This window comes from Nannospalax galili, unplaced genomic scaffold (assembly GCF_000622305.1).
Source record: "Nannospalax galili isolate Female #2095 unplaced genomic scaffold, S.galili_v1.0 scaffold377, whole genome shotgun sequence".
Classification (NCBI taxonomy): Eukaryota; Metazoa; Chordata; class Mammalia; order Rodentia; family Spalacidae; genus Nannospalax; species Nannospalax galili.
Window position 1 is genome coordinate 1878829 of NW_008341187.1, and position 16581 is coordinate 1895409.

Genomic DNA, 16581 nt, shown 5'->3' on the forward strand with positions numbered 1-16581 from the left:
GGGGTACTGATTTCTGGAGGAGACATCTTGTCTTGGTTATTCATATTGTTTGCGATTTTTCGAGGGGAACTAAGTACCTGGAATTAGGTCATTGGTGGTGTTTCTTGGTGTGGTATATAATTTTGCCTTTGCTGACTGGGTGTTTAAAATTTGCTGTTACCTCAACTTGCCAGGTTATGGACCAGCTAAATGATGCTTGGGGTTCAGTATTGGGGCAACTCTGAGTTCATGTGAAATGGGGTGCAAGAAATGATCCCAGTTCAGCTAAGGATAGTTTAAATTTCTGAGTCCAGGAACAAACCTTCTGTGGCATTAGAAGATTCTTGTTGCCTACCTTTAGAAGACGGTGGAGGGTTCACTGGGTTCTACAGTTTATCCTTGGATGACGGGGGCTTAGGTCATAGCAGGAGCTAGCTGTGCTCTTTGTAGTTGGAGCACAGGATGCCACACCATTGCAAGAGGAAGTGGGTTGGATGGATGCTGGGTTAGGGGTCCCTACCTGATGCTAGAGTTCAGGACACTACACAGTCCTCTAGGAGTGAGGTGGACTGGCTGCTGGTGGGTGGGTGGACAGACAGGTTTTGAAGGTTCCTATTTGGGGTGAGGATTGCAGAATATCATGTGCCTTTGATGACACAGTGGGTGGTGTGACTTTGAAGTTTTTGAGAATATGCTTTATGTACACAAAATCTTTAAATATTAAGGAATTCCAGTTCATGATCTTTTTTCTTCTATTCATTGTGCCTTTAGTATCATTTTTAAGAACACCCTGTCAAATCCAAGGTCATGAGCATATACTTGTTTTCTTCTCCAAGTTTTATGGCGTTTGCTCCTATTGTTATCAATCCATTTATTTTATGTGTATATGGTGTGTGAGTGTGTGTGTATGTATGTACATATTCATGTATGAATGTAGTCACACATGTGCCATGAATTGCATGACAAGGTCAGAAGACAACCTTGGGTATTGGTGTTCACCTTGTTTGATACAGGGTCCCTTACTATTCACCTCTTTGTATGCCAGGTTAGCTGGTCCATGAACCTCCAGAGATGCTCTTGACTCTACCTTCTGTCTTACCATAGAAATGCTGGGATTATAGACACACACTGCTACATCTGGCTTGATGTGGTTTCTGGGAATTCAAACTCAGGTCCTCATCTTATGTAACAAGCACGTTACTCACTGAGTCATCTCCCTAGCCCCATCCATCTATTTGGAGTTTATATATTGTACATATTATGTGAGGTAGATGTCCAATGTCAGCAACTTCATTCTTTTCCTACCTCCTTGCTGCAGATCCACCTAGCAGCTTACATAAGCTTGGCAAGTGATGTACCAATGAGGTACATCTTCAAACATTATTCTTTGAATGTGGAATCTTAGCTGTTTCAACATCATTTGTTGAAGACATTTCCCCCTCAGTGATTTGAAGTTCTTGTCAAACATCAACTGGACATGGGCATACAGGATATTTCTTAATGCTGAGTTGTTTTTCATTGGTCTATATGTCTATCCCTGTGCCATGCAGACCTAGTTTATGCGGTGAGTGTCTATCCCTGTGCCATGCAGACCTAGTTTATGCGGTGAGTGTCTATCCCTGTGCCATGCAGACCTAGTTTATGCGGTGAGTGTCTATCCCTGTGCCATGCAGACCTAGTTTATGCGGTGAGTGTCTATCCCTGTGCCATGCAGACCTAGTTTATGCGGTGAGTGTCTATCCCTGTGCCATGCAGACCTAGTTTATGCGGTGAGTGTCTATCCCTGTGCCATGCAGACCTAGTTTATGCGGTGAGTGTCTATCCCTGTGCCATGCAGACCTAGTTTATGCGGTGAGTGTCTATCCCTGTGCCATGCAGACCTAGTTTATGTGGCGAGTGTATATCCCTGTGCCATGCAGACCTTTCTGCCTTCTTTACAGCTCTTTTGTTTATTGATAAATGTTTCTCTGGTAACTTAGGGTTTTTTTCCCTGAATTATTAAACCCAAATGTATAAATAAACGTCAGTTCAATTCTTTATCATTTGCTTTATTTTTTAAAAAACGAGAGTGTGACCCTTTCAGATCACAAAGCCACACTCCTATTGTATGTGGCAATGCTATGATGTCTACTGTGGTTGTTTCCAAATACATCAACAAGCAGCTAGATAGATGGCTCAGCAGTTCAGAGCACTGGCTGCTTTTGCAGAGGACCAGAGTTCAGTTCCCAGCACACACGGTGACTGACAGCCATCTGTAACTTCAGTTCCAGGAGATCCAATGCCCTTTTCTGGCCTCCATGGGCACTGCACACATGGGTGCACTTACATACATTCAGGTAACACATGAATAATATATATATTACTATTAAAATTTAAAACATCTGAATATAAGGACTTACAAATTATGTATTGATGGTCTTACCTTGAGGTAAAAAAACGCTTCACAAGGCTATGATGAAAATTTCAAGGGGAAGAAAAGGCCCTAAGAAACGTAGGGAAGATAGGGGAGGAATGTCCATAGTTATAGTTAATTCCATCTTATAATGGTATTATTTGTATTGTTTTGGTGAAAAACATTATGTGTATGTATACATATTTTCTCCTTAGGATAGAATGGTAATTTACAAAATAAATGCGAATGGAGAAAGAAATCTAGCTTAAAAGAGAAAGCAATAGAATATGTCCTAGAATAGTGCATGAACAGCAGTGTTAAGATACTTAATACGAATTTGAAACCTTACTGTTGCATGCCCTGTTAAAATTAATAGGAATGAAACTTGAGTTCTGTGGTCAGATTATTAGCAATTAGGAAGTCACTGATATTTAACTGATCATTTTGGCAGTTTGCATTTGAAAGTACAGAAATATATTTGCTTGTCTCTAGATTTCCAGTTTCCCTGCTAACCTATAAATTAGCAATGGATTAATTAGCACTTTGTATCAAGGACTTGGTCTGAGATCATAGGAAAATCTCAAGTTGGGAACAGTTGCATTTTCTCAGTATCCTTGTTTTACTTCTAAATGGTAAATCTGAATCCAGGGTAAAACACTTACTTTGCATTTAATTATAAAAATGTAAACAGCATTTCATGCAGCAACAAAATGTGTATTCTTTCATATCCATGGAAGCCACTGACAATGGCCATTCTAACATCACATACGAGTTGTATGATTTGACCATGTGTTTTTTTCCACCCGTGATGAGCGTGTGGGATGCACTTCAGGAAATGTGATAAGCTTAGATACTCCTGCCTACTTTTGAAGAGTTTGACTCATTCTTTGACCCTTAAAGTGCTGTAAAATTCAGACATTTATGCTAATATAGTTTTATTATTTTTATTAATTTTTTGAGTATTTTATACACATCTTAATGATCTTTACCCTTCTCCATCAGCACCCTCCCATAACCCCTGGCCCTCTGGAGTCCATGCATTCTGTCATTTATGTTAAGGTCTATTGAGTTAAGTTATTGCCCCCTTAGGATCCTCAGTGCAAATTCATCCACTTGGTTCTAGTCAGTATATCTATAGTCACTCCATCAAAGAAGATCAGCTCTTTCTCACTCAGCAGTAATCAGCTGTCCAATAGCTCTTCGGTTAAGATCAGGGCTTACTACCCATTTCAATATATCTGTGCTGGATTTTTGTCTGCTTGAGTTTGTATGGGTTTTGTGCATGCTGTCACCATTGCTGTAAGCTCAAATGAGAAGGTCCCAAGAGCCTGTAAGACTGTTTCCATATGGTTACCTCCTTCCCTGGCTTTAATAGCCTTTTTGCCCCCTCTTCCGCAATGGTCCCTGAGCCCTGGGTTCATTGCTCTCTGTTGCATGGGAGAGTTTCATTGATGAGAATTGAGAGATGCACTAGTATATTAGTATTCTCTCTACCTCTTGTTCCACTATGTATTAATATATTTTCAAACACACACACACACACACACACACACACACACACACACACACACCACACCACACACATGCACTGAAAGAAAGAAAGAAAGAAAGAAAGAAAGAAAAAAAGAGGGGGAGTTCATATCCATGCACATATGGGAAACATTAACCGTACTTAGTGGATTATTCCTTAAAAAGACATAAAATCTGGAAGGGGTGTGTTGAGGGATACAGAGAGAAAGTTACGGGGGGAAATTGGAGGCTAGAAATGGCTGTATTTTATTGGATATATGTAAGAACCTCTCAAAAATACAGAAAAAAAGTTTTAAAAAAAGAAAGGGAGAGTTTGAAAAGGGAAGCTGGAAGTCATGTACTCTTTGTCATGACATAGAATTTTCATCATTTACTGATACATGATCCAGAGCACAGATTTTTCACATATGTTGATGGATCTAAAAGGTTAACAGAAAACTTCCTGAGTGCCAATGGCTATATGAAATAATGTGAATTTTTTTTGCATATGTGAGTATTTCTAGGGAGATGCTTCATAGCTTTCACAACTGTTTCTGATTGAAAAAATCACTAAGAACGAGTCTTGAACCAAGGTTGCAGTGGATAAATTTTCCAATTGTAGTTTCTTGGTGTACTGTGTTGAGGACTCAGGTTCATCAGAAAAGACTGATTGATGAGTAGTAGTTTCTTTCAAGTATACCAATGGGGCAGCAAATTCTTCTTAACCTTAAAGTGAGTTTTGTTTTCTGTTTGTTTGTTTTGTTTTGTTTTTCAGAAGTCTCAACAAACACCTGGGCCCTTAGTGAATTATTTAAGAAATATTACCTCAGTTCCAATGAAAGTGAATTATAGAAGCAATATTGTAGATTAGTGCATCAGGTTTTAAAGTACTTTTTATGTCTTGATATTTTATATATCAGAACCATTTGTACTCCTTAAGCAATAGTTAAGATATGTACAAATGTAGCAGATTCTGTTTTTAAATGCACAGACACAGCTCTTGATTAAATTAATAACAACTGTGAATGTGCATTAAAGTCCAGAATTTGTCTCTTGGTGGGTATGAATATGCAAAAACAACATGGGTACAACTAAATTTTGAAACTGATATATAGGAGGATTCAAAATAGAAATAAAATAAAACAAAACTCATATTTAGTATTATTAAAGTGACTGTCTCCCAGCCTCCTTGAGGTCCCAAGGGGTCTCTCATCTCCTCCCCTCCTCTTAAAGGAAGGTAGAATTTAGGAGTTTCTGGGTGGAAACACAGCATCTCTTTAACTGCACTGAATATTTCACTGATCACTGACAAGAATCCCTGCAAGGTTTATAGTGCTGTAAGGACTTGTGTCTGTGAGCCTGTCTGTGAGGCATTTTCTTAATTACTAATTGAGGTAGGAGGGTCCAGTGCCCTGTGGGCAGTGCTGTCCATAGACTGGTGGGCTGTGCAAGAAAGATAATTGAACAAGGCAGGGAGCAAGGCAGTAAGCAGCTTTCCTCTGTAGTCTTGGCTTCATTTCCTGTCCACAAGTACCTGCCTTGAGTTCCTGCATTGGCTTTCCTGGATGATGAGACGTAACCTGTAAGATGAAATAAACTCTTTCCTCCCTCGAGTTGCTTTTGGTCATAGTGTTTATTACAACAATAGAAAGCAAACTAGAACAGGACTCTACTCCTGTCACATCTGATGGCCATGGTGAGGAGACTGGTGAGGTGCTAGAAGACCAGAGCCAAGACCCTCATGATGAGTCAACAAGTACTGACTCATCGAAAATTGAGAACAAGGTGCTGAGCTTGGTGCTGGGTACACAGACACAAATCAGAAATGGGTTCTGTCTTCAAGGTATTTGTAATCTTGAAGGAATCTTTAAATGTGTTTACTAATTATGCCAACGGGGGTAGAAGGCTAACATGCCTGAGAGAATAGGTGAGTTATTACAAGAGTTCAGCAGGAGGAAGACCTTAGCCACACAGTGTCAGCCATTCCTGTTCAGTGGTCGCTGGGTTTGCTTCTTTCAGCCTGTGCTGTATACCGATAGGATGGCACCTCTGGGGAGGGAATCCACTTGATGTTCTTTGCTGAGGTTTCTGAGTAGCTAAAGCGCACTTGCCCTCATCTTCTAGGCCTTATAAAAGAAAATGAGCTCCTACTTTTAGGTATTACAAGTGTTGGGCTGGAGTGATAGCTCAGCAGTTAAGAGTACTGGCTGCTCTTGCAGAGGACCTGGGTTTGATTCCCAGCACCCACATGGCAGCTAATAACCATTCTAACTCCAGTTCCAGAGGATCAGCACAACATCCTCTTCTGACCTCTGTGGGCATTGCACGACACAGATGTACTTACACACACTGCAAACAATGCATTCATACACATAAAATAAAAATAATAACTAAAAATATTAAAAAACAAGTGTCTCATATAATTTAGCTCTATATCAAATGCAAGCAGTCTTGTGTCTGCCTTCATAGCAGAACATTTTATGAGTCATTGTCTTAATAAAGTGTCACACTAATTTTATTTTCAGCTGAGCCATAATTGGATGTACTGATTCAACTACAAATTAGCCTCCTCAAAACTTGAGTCAAGTGGTAGAAAAACATTGTTTTAAGAAAAACATTTAAACATTGTTTTAATGCATTGTGTTAAGCGCCTTCTAGTTAAAGTATATTTAATTATTTTGGGAAATGTAGATTTTGTTCAGTCAAAATGTGCTAATTGAAAGAAGGCAAACAAAAATAAGAGTTATATTTGGCAGATAACCTTGAAATAGAAGGGCTTCCCCTACTAAAAGAACCTATTAATTAACATCAAGCAGCAAGCCCTAGCTGGAGTGGGCTAATTACAGTTTTTTCAGTAGGAATCCTATACAATATTTTAAAAATGAATCTTAACACTATAACTATTAATTGCTGGCCTCAAAAATTGAAAGCCAAAACCCGATGAGAGAATCCTGCATGTCTTGGGCCTTTTGGAGGCTCAGACAAAGCAGAAATTGCCTACTGTGGATTTGGAATGAACCAACGGCTGTTGTCGATTAGTTCCAAAACAATTCCCACCTCATACATTGCTTCATGTCATTCTTTTTTTTTTATTGTCCTTTTGGAAGCCACCTTCACCCCTTAACTGACATCTTTTATGTAGCTATCATTTTTAAGGAACATAGGTAAACCGGATTTTAGATATTGAGAAATGTCTTTCCTATCCATACTGACCTTTATGCTGTCCATTTCTAATCCACAATTCAAATGAACAGGGTCAGCAGTGTGCAAGTAATGTGTAATTTAGTTTGGCTATCTTTGACCTTCTTTGTGTGCCATGGTTCATTATTTACTTTCTTTTGTACACAGAACTAGTCAAGCATTCATGCATGCATGTGGTAAGAAATAGGTTTGCAGGATGCTTGACAGCTCAGGGAGAGCGATAAAGCAATGTTGTCAAACAGCTGCACAAAAGCCTTAAGAAGCACAGAGTGAGCCGTCAATAAGTGATATCATCACTGCCAATTATGAAATCAAAACATCTTCACCGTGAGAAACTGAAGTCCTAGAATTAGAATTCAATCATTTGGAATCCTAGGCATTCATTTGAAAAATGGAATTTCCAGGCACAAAATAGATAGTGTACTGGTGCTGGGGACTTGGGGCCTCCTCGTATTGAGAATAGGCTTTGGGACATGAACCACGTCATTAAATGTGTTATTTTCCTACTCACTTGTGTTTTATTGATGAGACTCCCCTATCTACTTTCAGGGTTGCCCTGAGGGTCTGAGAAGAGGCTAAGAGGCTATGTGGGGAGAACATTATGCCTTAAAGTGCTGTACAAATGCTGGACATTCCATTTGGCCTTCAAGGAGCAGGCGCTCAGCAAATGCTTACCACGTGGACACAGTATGAGCTCAATATACCTGAAGCTTTGAAAGTTAAAAATTATGTTGGCCTCACTGATCCTCATGATAAAGTAGGGAAAATCTCTCATATGTTTTGGGGGAAAATGAACAAGAATGACAAAAGGAATGAAAACATGGCTTACTTTCTCAAAAAATCTCTGGTTATAGTAAGTCAGAAAGTAATTTTTATATACTGATTTTGATTAAAAAGCATCATTTTGGGTTGGAGAGATGACCTAGAGGTTAAGAGTACTAGCTGTAGAGGACCCAGGTTTGAATCCCAACACCCACATGGCAACTAACAACCATCTGTAGCTCCAGTTCCAGGGAATCAAATGCCCTTTTCTGTCCTCTTTGGGAACTGCCTGACACAGGTGCACTTACACACCTGCAGGCATAACACTCAAACACGTAAAATAAAAGTAAATAAATAAAAATTTTAAAGTGTCATTTTAGCTTAACAGGGTTGAACTTAAACCCCAATCCTTCCTATTCCTCTATAATCTTTTTTTTATATTTTCTTGTGTGTAAAAGGAAATTAATCTCCTGGTGAACACATTTTCAAATGAACTGCATATAAACATTTTTGAAGAGTCTTTTGGACAATCCAGCTTCTGCCCATTAGACAGAATATCCTAAGAAAGGCAGGCTACATATAACCTATTTTTAAAAGTTAATTCACAAGTAGAAGAATGTGGGATGCAGGTTATAAGAAATTATGGGACATAAGAGCAGCAAGAATAGGGTTTGAACTGACTGGAAAGGATCTGGGCATAGAGAGGGTTGGACAAGAAAATCCTAATTGCTTTATGCCATGTCCCAGTACAGAAACTGCAGAACTATTAGGAATTTTCATTTTGAGAGCAGAACTATTTTATTATTTTGTGTTTTCCATGAATATGTAATTCATTTTGTTAATATTGTTGTTGTGACTTATTTTCACACTAGGCATTTTTTTAAAACATATAATAGCCTAGCTAGACTAGTCAATCAGCAAGCTCTGAATTAAGAAAGACACCCAAGGTCATGCACACATGTGCACAAGTACCCCGCTCACATATACATGATATATGATGTATATTATTCCTAGTTTCCCAGGACTCACATTAGCAGTTTTTTCATGAACTGAAATTATTTTTGAAAAGTCAGCATACCTCCATTGTAACCCCAGAATCTATCTTGGCAACCCCCTCACCCCACCCCATGCCTGATGCTCTACGGAGAAGCCAGCAGTCCTGCCACCATTTCAAAAGTACTGATGAAGCTTTAAACCATGAAAGCCCACTTGTGTATTCGTTAGCTCTTTCTGGAAAAATAAATTCAGCATGATTTGATTATATGACATGAATTCAACTTTAACTTTGTATAGTTTCATTTTAAATTTGAGTTGTTTTATTAGAGAAAAAGCCATTCTTGGTGTTAACTGAAGATTCAGAGCAGGTACTATTTTTCTTCCAAGCTCCCAAGTTGCCCACCTCTTTCTTGACACTGTGCTCTGTTAGCCTGGGTGTTTGCAAATGGCAATGCTTAATAGAGAATTCCTATTTTACTGCTCCAGAAATCAAGACTGTCTTTTTTAATAATTCTAGTGATTGACTGTTCCTTATACACTAAACGACGTGACACATAAACACTTCTTATTGCCAGTTTTAGATAAATCACTAAAATCAAGCACCAGGGACTCATTTGGATGGAAGGGTAGGGAGCAGACAGTAAAATAGAAAAATACAGAGTACCAGAAGAGATTGAGCCCAAAAGGGTCTGAGGCCCCATACCAAATCAAATTCCTGTTGAGGAGTGCTCTTTCAGTTTCTCTTAGCTCTTGACAACCCGCCCCCATTCTTTGTAGAATTAAGTTTTATCTAGAGTCTTTTTTTCTTTGCCCCTTATTACTTGTTTCTCTGAGGCTCCTACACAGTCTGACTTAATCTTTGTAAAGATTATTTAATGGTCTTATTTTCTAATTTTGTAAAAAAAATCTGACTCAAATTTTTAGATTTTTATGTTTTACATGGCCAGGATTAGTGATGAAGGTTATCTTCAGCAAGAGGAAGAGTTGATCCTGTCCTGAATCCTGGTCCAAATTAGATGATATTGGGCTTTAGTTTCTTTATCTATAAAGTGGATCTACAAATAACCCATGAATATTGGAAAATTAAAGCACTATAACATATGTGAATCTGTTCTGTATAATAGCATTTGCTAAACAAAACCTTAACAGTGCAAAGGAGGCAGGCTAAACTATTACAAACAGCCTTTGCTAAGAAAAACGTGGTACTCTTGGGTCTTATTATTTACATGAGGGAAATGTAGAAGGATTTGTTGGGAAAAAAATCTTTTAAGTAGGACAGAGCATACTAGTTCAAACGGACCATTTCCTGTGCTGTCTCCCTGGGGCAGGCTAGTGCTTTTGTTAAGAACATATTGTCCACACAGGTTTCTCCTGTTACAGATGGCCAAGATACTGAAAGAGACAAGCAGACTAGCCTGCATCTCTCATGGACCTAGCTTCCTGAACACACTTGTTCCATTTCTGTTCACAGGCATCCTCTTTTGAAGTTGGCAGGGGCAACTGAACTGGTACCATCCTGTTAGTATCACTGTGTTCCTTTACCAGGTATGTGCTGGGCACACTGACAGCTCCAACAATAGGGCATGAGGCCAGCCCTGGGAGAACTTGGCCTACTTTGACTTGGCTTTTGAGCTCATGCGCATCTCAGGAAGTCATATGTGTCTTTTATTCTGTTGCTGAAGCCCTTAACTTTTATATTTGTAATTTTTGGATTAAGGCATTTGCTGTTGAGCTAAGTGAGGTCTATACCTATGTAGTATTATTTAGTAAAAGGTGTAGAGACTATTAAACATACTCACTTTGCTTCACTTACTGCCACATATCCATTATGTTCAGGTTAAAGATTTACAAGAAGTTGATTGATTTGTTGAAGGTATAATTTCTTTTACGTGCTTTCTTCACTGTTGACTGAGTTTGATGCTTAACATTGCTTCTGGAATCTGAATTCCTGGGTTTGCATCCATTCTCAGGTTTTGCTAAGAGAACTTAAGATAGTGGTACGAGTGCACCACTGAGGAAGATGGAAAGTGTTCTGAGGAAAAATATTTAGAAATTTCTAAACTTTTAAAAGTCCGTTTTCACCACTTTTTTTCATTGGAACTCTGGGATCCCTAGGTGCTCATTAAAATTATACATGATGCTTTCAAGTGCTTTGTAGATAGAGAGACTGCAGGAAACTTGTAATTTAGGTTAGGTTTATAAAACAAATTTATCCAGTGTACACGGCATGCCTCAAGGATGCCTTGTGCCTGGGCAGATACTTTAACCGAGACACAATACAGGAGCCCTCCTACTTGAAAAACACCTTGCACATCTTTGAGACATACCCTTCACTGGAACCTTTCTTTGGATGTATCTGTATTGACCTATTTTAATTTCTTTTTAAAAATATTTTCTTTTTATTTTATGTGTATGAGTATATTGCCTGCATGTATGTAAGTGCACCCATGTCTTGAAATACCCATGGAAGCCAGGAGAAGGCATCAGATCCCCTGGAACTGGGGTTACAGATGGTTGTTAGCTGCCATGTAGGTGCTGGGAACTGAACCTAGGTCCTCTGCAGCAGCCAGTGCTAACTGCTGAATCATCTCTCCAGCCCCATCTGTTTCAGTTTCTAAGAACTGTATCCTTGGGGTATATGACTGAAGTTCATATTATAGTTTCCCTTGACCTTTAGACTGGGTAACTGTCCTTGTCATGTGATGTAGTTGTGCACTCATTTACTTGCCTTGGGGTTGTTTCTTCTCTTATCTAGAATGCAGAGGCCATGAGAGCAGTTTGTCTGTTTACTTGCAATGCTATGAGCAATATGATAAACTCTTGATAAACCCTTCCCTTCCCTTGCCCCTGTCCTTCCTCTTTCCTTCCCTTTGTCTCCCTTACTTTCTATGAAGTTCTGGGGATCAGACCTGGAGTCTCACATATGCTAAGCAAGTATTCTGACCACTGAGATATATATCCTGCCCCCATTATATCCTCTTAATAAGTGAAAGAATCTTTGCATCTAGAGCTTTCCAGTGAAAGTTCAGATACAGTGTTGACTCTTTTTTAGCATGTGCTCTCCATGTCCTGACTTATTCTCTGTCTCTCTCTGTCTCTCTGTCTCTCTGTCTCTCTGTCTCTCTCTCTCTCTCTCTCTCTCTCTCTCTCTCTGGTCTTTTTGAAGAAGGGTCTCCCTGTAGCCCCAGCTGTCCTGGAACTCACTATGTAGACCAGGTTTGTCTTGAACTTACAGAGATCCACCTGCCTCTACCTCCTGAGTGCTGGGATTAAAGGCATGGGCCACGAAGCCCAGCCTCTCTTCTTTTTTTTTTTTTTTTATGTAGAGCTGTCATCTCAGATATTGTTGAGTGTGTTCTTCAAAGGAGGCCAATCGATATATGCAGGAGGCAGACTGAGAAGGAATTGTTCAGAGTATTCCAGGCTTTGGCTTCTACAATCCCATTAGGAAGCTCTGCTCCCTTGAAGGCCCCATTGATTTACTGAATCCTTTGCACTCAGTAATGAAATCTCTACCCCAAGTTCTCAGGGATGTGTTGTGAGGTGCACTCTTCCAGATGACAGGTGGACTTCGTTTGGGTTTCTTTTTATGCTGTTTCCTAGACAGCTTTCATTATGATGTCTGTTAGGTTTTGTTTCCCGTCCTTTTCCTGCTTATGAACACTTGTGAATAATTTCTTGTTGGAATTTCAGGAAGTAAACCTTTAATTCCAGTTTTTATTCTGTCATTTTCTTTGCTCATAGACAAGATGGTCTTTGGGGGAACAGGAAGTAAGAAATGAACATGTGGGAGAGAAGTACCAGTAAGCCGCCTATATTAATATCCTTATTCCCGCCCATGTTAATGTTTTATTTGACGTAAAAATTAGGTTCCAGATAGCATATTCCTATGCTATTAATTGCTAGTCACTGACATCAACATGTATTACCTCAGTTATTTTTCACAGTAATCCTATGAGGCAGGTTTGATTCTTTCCCCTGCGTTACAGATGGGAAACGGTAAAAACACGAAGAGACTCAGTGACTTTTCAAAGTGATCTGCCTAGTAATTGGATTAACTGGCTCTAGATCTGCATCTTAAACAAGCAAACTACGCTCTGATTTCTGTAGATCTGTCTGTTATTTTCAAGGAGTTCAGGGAAATATTCATGTCAGATGAACTTCTCTGGTTCTCTGGGATTTAAGTACATATTTTATGCTAAACCTCACTAAAAAGTCTTTGTGAAAAAGCTCCTCTCTTTTCCATGAAGACAAAATTCCTTAACATGCACTTGAAGCATTGCCCTTCAAAAGCTATTCTGCCTTTCTTATTGTTCAATTATTCTTATGTCAATTTTGTCATCTTTACTTGAAAAAAATATTAAAAATTTTAAATATTACAATGCACTTAGCACATGAGGTTAAAATTCCCTAACACAATTAATTTGTTTTCTAGATGTAGCTGCAATGGTCAGAATAGCAAGTAAAACTGAGGACATGGTTTATGTAAACATGCTTTCTGTATGTGAAGCTGTACAATGTGTTACATTTTAAAGTAAATTTCTAATTTTCAATTTAATTCTTTTTAATGATTTTAGGTATCTGTTCTATGTTAATCATTACACTGCAAGCTCTAAAAATAAAACAACTTCTAACATAGCTCATGCTGTAATGGAGCTTAAAGTCTTATTAGACGGGATTATTGGGAATTATAACTTACAAACTAATAATTAAAAATGATAAAGCAATTAAGCTATAAAAGTATGAATCAAAGACATCTCCTTTCTGGAAATTATTTGAAATATTTAGGATTCAAAATATACTCTTTAATATTTCCTTTTCTAGTTTTTATTCATTTATTTATTGATTCACTATTTGTTGAAAAATACATGGGTAAATGACTATAAATTCTTTGAAGGAATCCCATGATTCTGTGGCATAAAATTTGATAGCCATTTGATAGCTATAAAGATAATTACAGTTCTTAAATATGAAACAAGAGGGTGGCTTCTGGTTCCATTTAATAATCGCAGGCTACTGCTCTATATAAAATTGTCTTAAACTAAATATTTGTCATTTATTGAGAACTTCTTAATTTAAAAGTCAGGCATTGGGAATTTGAAAAGCTGAGATAACCTTCTTGAACAACAGACAGAAAGGGATGTTTTACAGTGGTTCACAATGCAACCACGGAAGCTGAAAACAGGAAGTAGCTGAGAATGCCATGACAGGGGAACCTGGAGCTCTGTCTGTATTCTGGACAGGAAAGGTGTCTGGGAAGGTAAAAATCTTAAGATGGAATAGGAGCAAAGGTAGGGGGGGTTACATGGCACCAGGTTGGAAGAAAGTATAGCCAATTTAAGCACAGATTCTGGGCCCTGAAAACAGTGCCAGGATTCCATGGTGAGTGAGTGAGTGTGTGTGTGTGTGTGTGTGTGTGTGCGTGTCTGCTACAGAGAGAGAGAGAGACAGAAAGAGAGAGAGAGAGCACAGAGACAGTGAATTGTTTTAAAAAGTGCTTTTATTGATTCTTTGAGAATTTCATACAAGGTATTTCCATCATATTCAGGCCCCTCCCCCATTTCCATTTCCACCTTACGAGCCTCCACTGGACTTCATGTCCTCTATTACTATTTTTTAAAGTCCTGTGGAGTCTTTCCCCAAGTGCTCTTGGGTGTGGGTCCATCCCCTGAAGCCTGGTATCATACTCTTAAAGTGACTTAAAAACTGACTCCCCATCTCTCAGAAGCTATCAATTGCCAATAGTTCCTTAACTAGGGCTAGGGCTTCTTGCCCACTACCCCCATCCATGTTGGACTTTTGTGTGGCTTGGGCTTGTACAGGTCTTGTGCATGCTGTTACAAGGGCTTTGGGTTCATATGTGCAACTTTCCTGTTGTATCCAGAAAACAGTTTCCTTGTATTCATCTACCATCTCTGGCTCTTAAAATCTTTCTGCTATGTCTTCTACAATGATCCCTAAACCTTGGGAGGTAGAGATTTGATATAAATGTCCTATTCAGGACTAAACACAATCTTTTAGTCTCTGCACATTTACCAGTTATGACTCTTTGTAAATCACCATTAAAAGAAATCTCTCTCATAAGAGTTGAAAGATGCACTAATCTATGGTTGTAGCTAAGACATTAGGAGTCGGTTTAATACTATGTCCATTTAGTAGAATAATAGTTGTAGTTTTCCCCTTATGGTTGGTGACCTGTCTAGCCACAGGTTCTTGGCACTGAAAAGTTCCAGGATTCCATCTTGTGAAATGGGCCTTAAATTCTTCAATCAGAAAGTTGTTGATTACTCCCATAATAATCATGTCACTACTGCACCAGTAGACATATCTTGCCAGGACAGTCAATGTAGCTCACAGAGTTCACAGTGGATAAAACTGATGATTACTTTTCTCTTCTGGAATCACACATAGCACTTTCAGCACTATGAAATCTAGGCAATAGAGACGAAGCTTCAGGATCAGATCCAGGTTGATTTCTCCTTGTTTGTTCTATGACTCACGTATGTACTACTGTCAATAATAGGGTCTTACCCTCAAGTACTGGTGGGTAACCAAGAGCAATGGCAATAGCCCATATTATTTGAGTATCTATGGCACCCCCAGCTAACAACACCAACAAAAGAGAGTTTATTTCTGACATCAAGCTTTTTATTTGCTAGCTTATTGTATTAGCCATGTTTCTGTTTCTGTGATAAAACACCATGATCAAGGGAACTTTTAAAAGGAAGAGTTAATGTAGCTTATGGTTGGTTTCAAAGGAGCAAGAGTTCATCATGGCAGGGAGGCATGGGGGCAGAGGCAACTGAGCAGAAGCTGAGTGCTCACATATCTTCACACAGGCACTTCCGGTAGAGAGTGACTGGAAATCCAGCAAGGCTGAAGAACTCTCTATGCCAGCCTCCAGTGACATGCTTCCTCCAGCAAGGCCACACCTTCTAAGACCTCCCAAAATATTCAACTACTTGGAGCCTATGGGGGACATTCTCATTTAAATCACCATACCTACGGTTTCTAGTAGCTGCATTGTTCTCCTCATCATAAGGTAATTCCATTTAAACTCTCTTTACATTGTATGGGTACATATTTTAAGAAGCTTCTATAGTAGTAGGTTTCCGTATGACTTTTTTCTAAAGGCCTTTAGTGTACTTATCCATCCTTATAACTCCCTCCTTTACCCTGCTCTCCCATCCCTGACTCTTTTAACCCTCCCTATCCTATTATTGCCCTTTCTTCCTTTGTATCACTGTATTTTATCTCCCCTTCCATGAGGCTCCCTACCAGAGCCCCTTGCTAGCTTACTTAGCTCTCTGGATTTTGCAAGTGAAACATATCTAAAGAATCAAGCTAGCATTCACTTGTGAGACAGAACATGCGGTGTTTGTTTTTCTGAGTCTGGGTTATTTCAGTCAGGTTGATTGTTTCTGCCTCCAACCCATTTACCTACAAATTTCATAATTTTGTTTTTCATAACAGCTGAATAACATTCCAGTGTGTAAATGTACTATATTTTCTTTATCCATTCATCTCTTGATGGACATGTTGTGTGGCCCCATTCCTGGGGAGACATGAACAAATGTCTACTCATCCAGATAGGGAACCAATGACAGATCAAAGGAAGAATACTACCAAAGTCCAACTTGGTGAACCACTGCATATTATGGGACTTATTTACAGGAATAAAGGCGAAGTGACTGACAGGAGCAGAAATGATTCATAGACAGCTCTACCACCAAAACCCACCC

At 39.0% G+C, this 16581-nt stretch overlaps 1 long non-coding RNA gene across 1 annotated transcript in view; it reads left to right on the forward strand.

Moving 5' to 3' along the window:
- LOC115070996 overlaps positions 1-15711 on the forward strand; it is a 70736-nt gene extending 55025 nt beyond the window's left edge. Inside the window, exons 2-3 of the long non-coding RNA XR_003850099.1 lie at positions 10311-10384; positions 15679-15711. This is a non-coding gene — a long non-coding RNA (uncharacterized LOC115070996). The remainder of the gene's footprint in view (positions 1-10310; positions 10385-15678) is intronic.
- Positions 15712-16581: the final 870 nt, after the last annotated feature.